At 53.9% G+C, this 9,472-nt stretch overlaps 1 long non-coding RNA gene across 3 annotated transcripts; it reads right to left on the bottom strand.

Moving 5' to 3' along the window:
- Window positions 1–1,887: 1,887 nt before the first annotated feature.
- On the bottom strand, window positions 1,888–9,348 carry LOC106145248 (uncharacterized). Of its 3 annotated transcripts, none has more exons than XR_013438420.1 (3): window positions 8,918–9,173; window positions 5,530–6,180; window positions 1,888–4,707 (listed from the first exon to the last, which is right to left on the bottom strand). It is a non-coding gene; the product is annotated as an uncharacterized LOC106145248 (long non-coding RNA). The 3 variants fall into 3 exon arrangements; XR_013438419.1 differs by adding an exon at window positions 9,261–9,348 and having other exon boundaries at window positions 4,432–6,180; window positions 8,918–9,100; XR_013438418.1 differs by having other exon boundaries at window positions 4,432–6,180; window positions 8,918–9,247.
- Window positions 9,349–9,472: the final 124 nt, after the last annotated feature.

Below are 9,472 nucleotides of genomic sequence, written 5' to 3'. Positions count from 1 at the left end.
TTAAGAAACTGTGTGTTTCATTACGAAGTACTTACGTCTACAGAGACACATTTCTGATGGTGGTATTCTCAGAACATGAGGCAGGCACATCTGGTTTGGGTTCTGCACATTTAGACTTAGAAGAAGTTAGAGGCTGAGAGATGTTTATCATGGGGCAGAATAAGAGGGGCTAGGGTTGCAGGATCCCACACTGGCTCCAAGGGGTCTGTCGAAAATCAGTTATGCAGTTTGCTCCTGCAGGAGTGGGCAGCTGGCCACCATGTCCTCCACATCAGACTTCTGCCCCTAGGCCACGAGACCCTTAAGAAGCAGGGATTCCTATAGAATTCTGAAGTGCTGGGTGTGGTGGCACAGGCCTCTAATCCCAGTGGCTCAGGAGGCTGAGGCTAAGGGATCACAAGTTGCCAGCCTGGGCAACTTAGCAAGATCCTACTTCAAAATAAGAAAGAGAAGAGAAGAGTTAGGAGTGTAGCTCTGGTAGAACACCTCTAGTTTAATCCCCGTCACCCCTAAAAGGAAAGTCTAAAGGAGCCCAGATCCCTGGGAAGCATCCCCTGCTACATGGTGTCATTCTGATGTCCTGCTTCAGTTCATTAAGAAGCACAATGTCTTAAGATTGCCTTTTTCCATGGAGTGGCTGAGCCTCACCTATCTTTCCCAAAGGACCTGTTATTCATCTGCAGACTTGAGGACCAAGCACAGCCCTGGGTGTCCTGCATGGGAATGGTGTAGATGGGGAGAAGTCTCGGGCAGATTCAGTGCTCAGCACTCTTAGAGGGTGCAAGGCCTGATTTGGAGGGTCCAGTGGAAGGTTGGATGGTGGGACTAGTACTGAGGCTTGGTGTGACTTTTGCAGGAAGGGTCTGAGGATCCTTGGTGCCTAGTGTCCATACATACCTCTCCATGGGCTGGGTGTATAGACAGGTGGTGCCCCAACAGCTGCAGAGCCACCCAGAGGGAGGGAGGTGGCTCAAGAGACTCCTGCAGAGTCGTGAGGGGCAAAGTTGAGGTGGAGAGCGAAGTGGGAGGTGGAGGGCAGGAAGGTTGGAAGGGCAGGGGGAGCACCAAGAGTTTGTGCCTGAGATGGGGGGCCTGAGGGCCTCCAACAGCAGATCTGGGCCAGAGATGAGGTAAAACCATTCTCTGGCTGGGGTTCCTGAGCAAGGGACTGGCCTTGGGAGCAGTGTAGGCCGTCCCTACTCTGCACACTTTCTGGGCACAGTTGTCAGTGTGGCATTGCATGCGAGCACTAACTGTGGGCTTGCCTAGGATTCAGAGCCAGATGTGGAAGTGGAGTTGCAAAGGGACGTTTGTACACAGTGGTCACAGCAGGAGTGTTTGGTAACTCAGAGTTCTGTGGCACAGCCCACATGACCAGGGAGGATGATGGGTAAGCAGTGTGTGGCCAGCCACATGGATCCCTCAGCCTCAAGCACCTACTGCAGGATGGCTGAGCCTCAAGGACATCATCACATTACCATGGGATCCACTTATGTGAGGTTCCCCAGAGTCACCAAGCCACAGGAAATGGAAGGGGAGGGTACCAGGGGCTGGGGAGGGGCTGGGCAGCCAGTTGAGGGGAACAGAGCTTCTGTTTGGGAGGATGAAAGTTGACAAGCACGGTGGAGATAACTGTATGACAATGTGAATGGACACTTGAAAAGTCAATACTAGCTGGGAGTGATGGCGCACACCTGTAATCCCAGCGACTTGAGAGGCTGAGACAGAAGGATTGCAAGTTCAAGTCCAGCCTCAGCAATTTAGCAAGGCCCTAAGCAACTTAGTGAAACCTTGTCTCAAAAAAATAAAAATGGCTGGTGATATGGCTCAGTAGTTGACGGCCCCTGGGTTCAATCCCCAGTGCAAAAAAAAAAAAAGTCAACATCATACATTTTGTGTCATGTATATTCAGCCTCAGTAAGAGGCAGCACTGCTGTCTCCTCCATCCCTAAAGCTCCCTAAAGCTGGGCGCAGGAGGCATCTCCCTGTGTGTCCTTCGGTGACACTTGGCAGAGGAGCTGTGGAGGCCTGGCCTGCAGCAGGTGGACTAGAGAGGCCGGTCTGGGCTGTGGGTTCTGGGCTGGCTGCAAGGGAGAGCGCCACTGGCCACTGGCCTGTTCCTCTTGCCAGCTTCCTTCTGGCCAGGCTGGGTGACCCAGCAGTCTTCAGGCTGGCAGTGCTCCTAGGTGGCACAGGTGGTAGAGGCTTAGGTGAGGCTGGATGAGCTGACCACTGTGAGACATCTGGGCACAGCATGCAGCAGGGGAGGGGGTGCCCACCCTTGAGAGAGGTACCCACAAGGAAGTTCTACCTCTGTCTGTGTGGAGGGCTGAGCAAGTGCAGCTCAGGACAGAGGTGAGTGGAAGCTTCTCTGGGGCCGGGGAAGGAGCCTCTTCGGCCCCCATGGGCCTCTGGAAGGGTTAGTTTGGACCCTAGAGGCCCCTTCTGGCTGAGAGGCCGCTACCCCTGGTACTGACTTTCCTCTTGGCTTGCCAGGAGTATTCATGTTCCTTGTCCCTGGTGGCTAGTCTCTGACCAGATCCTGAGATGCAGGCCAGAGAGGCCAAGGCCAGGGAAGGTGTGCCTTCTGGAGGCCAGTCATAAGCAGCGTCCTGGCTGGGACCAGTGTCTCAGCTCTTTCTGGGTTCTGTGATGAGTACCTCTTTATGGCTGAGCTCTACCAAGTGGCTGTGTGCATGTGGTGCCTCAGCGTCAGTGGCTCTGCAGAGCCTGGCTTGCCCTGGCCTGGTCCCCGAGGTGCAGCTCTGTCTGGCATGTCCCAAACAGTATCCTAGGCCTGCAGGCTGACAACCACCTGCTGCTCTCTGTCCCTGGGGTAATTTTTCCCGATGGGATATGGGTAGGTGGATGCGATGACCCCCATGGTAAGCACTAGAGACCAAAGATGCCAGTTTCCTCCTGGGGCACAGGAAGCCTCAGGTGAAGAGCTGAGGGGGTGTTTCATGGTGGAGTCAGGTCTCCTAGGGGTCTTGCCAACTGCTCTTCTCAGGAAGGGGCTGCTGGACTGCATGAACTGGGCTCTGTGGCCTCATGTTGCCCACCTTTTGTAGTGATCACCATGTACTGAGCAAGGACTGTGCCCCAGGTAGCTGTGAGGGCTTTGTGTCCACTCTGGTGCATGCCACATGCCCTCCTGGGACCAGGAGACAGGCTCTGTGCAGAGAACTAAGTAGAGGTCCACCTAGGCAAACTGAGATCTGATGAGTCACTTATTAAAGTTTGAAAATTTAAAAACTGGTTCTGCACATCTAAGCCAAGAACACCTTAGTTCTTCCTGAATTTTCAGTTCAGCATATGCATTTTTAAAGTTGTGGTAAAACTGTCATAAAATTTATCACCTCTGCTGGCCCTAAGCTCCTGAGCCTCCTGCCTCAGCCTGCCGAGTGCTGGGACCGCAGGTGAGCAACACTGCTCAGCTCATCCTCATCCTGAAGTGTGTTCACATGGGCATGCAGGTGTCACCACCGTCCTTCTGTCCACAGGAACTTCATCTGACTCTGTCTTCACGAACTGGGGCTCAGCTTATGCACCAGAGCCAGTGCACCTGGCCTCCAGGATCCACTTGAAGGCTCTGTGAGGCCCTTTTGCAGCTGGGACCAAGGCAGGGGCATCAACTGGCCTGTCTTAGCTTCCCTGGCTCCCTCAGCTCTGCCTGGGAGGCCTGGGACCCATGCAGAGCATTTGGGAAGTATATGCTCTTTAAACTGCAATGGCTATGCACTGTACACAGTGCCACGCACATGGTGCTGCCTGGTGCACCTCTGGGGTGCCATCCTGGGGGCGTCCTTGGGGCCCAACATACACCTTCCACCCAGCACAGAGCACAGGAACAAGACGGGGGCGCTGCCTCCCTACTGGTGCTCCTGGTTCTCGCGTGCTTTGTTTAGGGAGAGATCATGTTTTGGGGTCTGTGTGTGAGTCTAGGGGAACCCTTTTCTCCCTGCTGCTCAGCTCTGGCCAGTTTGGGTGGAACTGAGCCCTGATTAGCCACCTTCAGGGGACCATGGGGCCTCCCCCAGGGGAAGTTCCCGTCTCACTCCAAAGCATGGGTGCTGCCAGAATCCTGAGAGAGCAGAGAGGACTCCAGAGAACACCCAGCTATGTGGGGGCAGGGTGCAAGCATGCTCAGCTGACACTGCACCCATGAGGGGCCTCAGTGCCGCAGGAGCGCCTGTCCTGTTTCCACACTTTGCAGCTGGGCTGACCCTTCTCAGCCACAGAACGGAGAGGAGCCCTGGCCTCAGGCCATCTGGAGGGGCACGCTGGGTTTGATGGCTAAGTGTCCACTGTAGGGATATCAGTCACACCTACCCCCTGCCACAGGCTCGGGTTTAGCGCTCCTGCTGCCCAATTCCTCCGGAGGTTGCTGCCATATCGCTAGGCCTGCACATCCCACAGCGCAGCCTCTGCTCTGATGGCGCCCCCACAGGCTCACATGTCATTTATTTTTCAGAAAGGATGAGGGGATGGTGTCATGCTCGTTATGGGATGACAGCTCTTTTTTCTCTTTTCTTCTGTGGTGCTGGGGATTGAACCCAAGGCCTTGTGCATGTGAGGCAAGCGCTCTGCCAGCTGAGCTGTATTTCCAGCCCGAGGGATGACAGCTCTTTAACAGAAGCTGTGGGGTCCTTGCCATCTTGAACCTCCTGTGAGCTGGTGCAGGTCTGGCGGGAGCTGCTTCCACTCCTGGTTCACGGAGAATGAGGGCAATAAGGAAGGTGTGGCCCAGTCTCTCTCGCTGGAGGCTGCTGTTTGCCAGCCTCACGTGGAGAGAGTCTCCATTCTGGTGGGGAAACTGGCTCCCTTATAGCTGAGGGAACCAGCATGTCAGCTCTCACAGCTGGTACCAGGCGGTAGGTCCTCCCCCCATCCTCTCTGATTCCCTTATTCAACTTCTCACATAAACATGCCAAGAGTGGCCCGAAATCTCTTCAGGGCCACAGCTAAGCAAAGGAAGCCGGTACTGACAGGTGCATGAGCACACAGGTGCACATATGCCCACACATTTCACAGCCCACCTTGAGGTCTGACTCCCACCACAGTGCCAGTCTGCAGGCCAGTTCTCTGCACGCAGGAGCATCTGGGTGTGAGGAACCTCTCCAGGTCACTCCCATGAGCAGCAGCATCCTGTCCCAGCCCTCTGCCTCTCCACATGCCAATGAGAGTCAAGGCCTTTCCTCTCCTCTCCTGAATCACTGACTAATGAAAAGCTCAAAGGAATTCAAAGTTGTGCCTGTTCCTCCAGGTCCCCCACCCCCCATGCCTTTCAGGTAAGGGTTTTTTGGGTGAAAATCATCCCATACCACCCTCCTACATGACCTTTCTGTGCCCACAAGGGACCAACTGGCATTTCCAGTTGGACAGATGGCTCTAACACTGGCCACACCAGGCTTTGGGGGCAGCCCTGTCTACCTCGAGGAACAGACTGCCCTGGTTATAAGGAAGGTGAAGTACACAGAAGGGCGCTCTCACATAATGCTGGATTTCAGTTAAGACCAAAATACATACCTCTCAAATCAGAACCAAAAATACAAATATGACACTTCTACTTTTGCAAATGAAAGACAGCTGCCAGGCTGATGCAGAGGTACATTAGAGTCTCCTGCAAGCTGTGTCTCTGGGGACAGGGTGCATCTCCACTGCAGGTGCTGGCCTGTGCCCTGGCCCTGGGCTAGAATTCCCCTGAGCTTGCTTGGCATCCTGGGTCAAGTGGGTGCCCAGAGGATCCTATAAATAAGGAAACTCCAAGGCAGCCTGAAGCTGGCCAGAGCATGAGGCAAGGGGCATGAATATTGGCAGAGGCTTGGAAGCTGGACCTCCTCCAGGTGCTTCTCTTCTCTGAGGGGCTGGAACAGGATTTGGGTCTCTTGAAATTTGATGTGATGGAAGGTGGAGCCTAGAACCAGAACTTTATAGGAAAGGGAACGTCAGGAGAGCCAGCCAAGCTCACCTATGCTGGAGAGAATGCTCTCTGCTGGGATATTTGAGTGGTGCAGGGGCTCCTCCTGCTCGGAGTTGCAGACTGGTGGGCTGGGACATCACTCTCCTGCTGGGCTGATGGCTTTGGTTCCATCCTGAAGATGTTTGGGGTTGCAGGCAGGGGCATTTCCTTGCATCCTCTCCGAGTCTTCATGGCACCTTTGGCAAACTGCCCCTTTGCTGCAGATAAACAAAACCAGTCCTGGGTTCTAGTAGCAAGTTTGTTTTGGATCATAGAGATAAATGCTGCTCCTATATTCAAAATTGAGCATGGTACAGAGGCCTGGCTGACAGCTTCCTAAAGGGTAACTCCTAAAACACACATGAGCCAGAACTGGCATCTAGAAAAAACGCTTGTCTTTCCAGTGCCAGAACAGGTGGAAACATGCAATTCTAGCAGCCCAGATGATTCCTCTGACCCAGAGCCCTCTGTTCCCACTCTTTGCAGTTCCTTAAGCCCACGGGATCTCTGGGCTGCCAGGTTCTCCACCTGCTCCCTGCCCCATGTGGCCCAGTGTCACGATTGACCCCTGCATATCCCTCCACATCCCTCGAGGGTTCTGCCCTGGCCAAGCCCTGTGACTCAGCCCTTCTCTGGTGGTCTCAGGGCACATGCCACATCAGCCTCCCTTCCATGTATGTCCACCTATGAGATGTCTCCTGGGAAGACAAAGAATGATGACGGCATCATAGTCTATCTCTGCAGCTTAGACAACTAACTGTCCCAGGCCTTCTCCTGTCCCCTGCCACCCATGGTACCCTGCTGTGCCCTTAAGCCAGTCTTGGGGCCACTAGGGCAGAATCAGCCAGGCTTCCCGCCCCAGCCCATCCTCCTGTCCCAGTGCCTTCTCTCATGCTGCTACTAGATGAAAAAGAGGGGCCTCCTCCCAGTTTCGTGTCTAGTCTTATGGCGCCAGCAACTCTCCGCCTCTGTCATCAGGTTTCCACTGGCATCTGGAATGTCCAGTTTGCACACACACCCCTCTCTCTGCACCCTGTCCTCCCCTTGGTTCAGCTCAGCTTCTCTGCTCTCCTCTACAGTGAAACTCCTGGAAGGAAGCTACACACTCATTGTGGAGATTCTATCCTCCTCTGTCCCCACCCTCCCACAGAATTGCTTTCCAGGGATGCTAGGTCATCCCCAAATCCAAAATCATGCTAAAAACTCTTGATTCTGCCCCACTTCCCTGCTCTGGCCTTTCCTATTTCAGTTAAGGATTACTCAGGTATCAGAATTGTTTAGGCCCAAAACCTGGGAACTAGATAAATTGGACACATTCCTAGAAAGACTTAACCACTGAAACTAACTCAAGGTGAAACAATCTGAACAGACCTATAGTGAATAATAATCAGTTACCCATTAACCCCTATTTCCATATGGCTGTGATGCTGAATTCTACCAAAGAATTAATGCCAGTTCTTCAAGAACTCTAACAGAAATATTTGAGAAACACTCTGAATCTGATTTATGAGGCCAGTAGTAACTGATATACCAAGACCAGATGAAGACTTCACAAGAACTTATAAACCGGTATTATTTTGAACATGGATGCAAAACAAAAAACAAAAACAAAAAAAAAACCTAACAAAATAGTACTAAACCAAACCTAGGAACATATCAAGAGGAATCTATGTCGTGACCAAGGGGAGTTTGTCCAGGAATGCAAGGGAGGGTCAATAACTGAAAATCAGGATGGTGGTGGGGAAATAGATACAAAAAGAATATTTTGGATTTTCTGGAGAAAATCCAACCATGTTTCAAGATAAAAGACATAACCTGGAGGTGCTGGGGATATAGCTCAGTTGGTAGAGTGCTTGCCTCGCACAAGGCCCTGGATTTGATCCCCAGCAACACACATACACATACACACACACTCCCCCCCCCCAAAAAAAAAACCAAACAAAACAACAACCTGGGAATAGAGAGGAACTTTTGTCTGATAAAGGGCATCCATCCATGAAAAACCTACAGCCAGCATCATAGTGATAAGTGGGATTCCTCCTCCAGATCAGGAATGGGATAAGGACATATGCTGTCACGCTCTCACTTGACCCTGAGCTGGAGCTTCTTTCAAGCCAGGTCTTAAGGCAAGAAGAAATAAAACACCCCCCTCCCTCGGTTGGGAAAAAGAGGTAAGCTCCCTTCACAGAAGACAAGCTCTGTGTTCAGAAAATGCTGGGAAATCCACTGAGAAACAATATGAACTATTCAATTGGTTCCCAACACTGAGCAAGCACCGCAGGTTCTCCTTGACCTCTTTCCTTCTCACCCTTTGTCCCACTATCAGTGATGCCTGCTTCACCCTTCAGAATCCTTCCTCCCTCTGCTCAAAATCCCTTGATGCACTCCACCTCACCTAGAGGAGGACAAGGTTCTGACCCTGTAGGATCTGCCGTTCCCCCTACTCCTCACCTCCTCCGCTGACTGAGAGTAAATGTCCCCTTGTAGGGCTTTCCTCGGTGGACGGGTTCTATCTAACTCTTGATGTGACATAGTGCCCATCACCGCCCAGTGTACTGCAGGTCACTCCTGCCTGGACTCTCAGCTCCTGAGCCCTACGTCATCTAGACAGCATCTGAAAGACGGGGTCCACTTCAGCACAGCCTTCTTTCTGATACAGGAGGGCTCTACCAAGTCCACAGAAGTTAAGAACCTCAGATCCAGGGAGGCAGGGGGCCAAGTGGCCACTCCAAGGCGTTGCGTGTCCTCTGATCTCCTGGGGCTGGTGCCCGTGGGCCAGCTCTTGTTCGAGATCAGCACTCATTTTACAAGGATACTGACTCCCGGATAATCCAGACCCTGCCTGGCTGAGAATGAAGCCACGCCCGCTGGGGAGGGAGACGCATGCCGTCTTCGCCTCTGGACCTGGAGATTACGTGGGATGCCACACAACTGCCCACCTGGGGGTAGGCTCACCCGGATTGTCCAGTTGGGGGGCTCGAAGTCTCCCCAAGCTTCAAGCACCGTTGGGGTCCCCACCCAGCTACGTCGGAGAATGGGCAGTGGAAGGCGCTGTCCAAGAGAGTTGGTGTCCGGCGAATTGGAGGAGCCGAGCCGGCCGTGGTGGAGGGTACCGAGCCTCAGGCCGTCCCACTGTACCTGGGGGCGGGGACGAATGTCCGGGCTTAGGGCCTTCCCATTGCGCCTGGGGGCGGGACTGTAGGCGGGGCCTCAGGCGTGCGCAATGTACTTGGGGCGGGGTGGAAGGGCGGGGCTTCAGGCGCGTGCCACGCGCTGGCGGACGGGGGCGGGGACATACGCGCTCCCACATCGGCTGGGGGCGGGGCTTCAGGTGTTTCCCTTGTGCTTGACGACGGGGGCGGGGCCTCAGGCGCGTCCTGTGCCCTTGCGGACGGGGGTGGGGCCGGGGCAGGCTTTCGGGCTGTCTACTGCGCCTGCGGACGCCAGGGGTGTCAGGGTTAGGCCGGGGGCGGGGCCGCGGGCGGCGCGCTCTGCGCCTGCGGAAAGGGG

The sequence above is a fragment of the Ictidomys tridecemlineatus genome, chromosome 4 (assembly GCF_052094955.1).
Source record: "Ictidomys tridecemlineatus isolate mIctTri1 chromosome 4, mIctTri1.hap1, whole genome shotgun sequence".
NCBI lineage: Eukaryota > Metazoa > Chordata > Mammalia > Rodentia > Sciuridae > Ictidomys > Ictidomys tridecemlineatus.
Note: the sequence above shows the minus strand (reverse complement) of the source record. Positions and strands in the feature narration are given on the sequence as shown.